General features: G+C 43.1%; 1 protein-coding gene across 3 annotated transcripts in view; it reads right to left on the bottom strand.

Annotated features, from left to right (window-relative positions):
- The window catches only part of LOC107269537 (protein couch potato), a 24,891-nt gene that overhangs the window by 10,462 nt on the left and 14,220 nt on the right, over positions 1-209 (bottom strand). The window lies entirely within an intron of this gene.

Here is a 209-nt window from a genome sequence, read left to right as displayed (position 1 = left end):
ATAAAGGGGACAGGGCAAAGCGGTTCCCCTTTTGAGATATTGATTATCACGTGGCTTTTTACCTGAAGTTGGAGTAATAGGCCTCGGAACTAGTGATGACGCAATTGCCTCCCCCATCCCCACCCTCACCTCCCACCCCATGGGCTACTTCGAAAACGACGAGCCGAAATGAAAAAATATATATGGAAAAAAAAAAAAAAAAAAAAAAA

Source organism: Cephus cinctus, unplaced genomic scaffold, assembly GCF_000341935.2.
Source record: "Cephus cinctus unplaced genomic scaffold, Ccin1 Ccin1_scaffold0670, whole genome shotgun sequence".
NCBI lineage: Eukaryota > Metazoa > Arthropoda > Insecta > Hymenoptera > Cephidae > Cephus > Cephus cinctus.
Note: the sequence above shows the minus strand (reverse complement) of the source record. Positions and strands in the feature narration are given on the sequence as shown.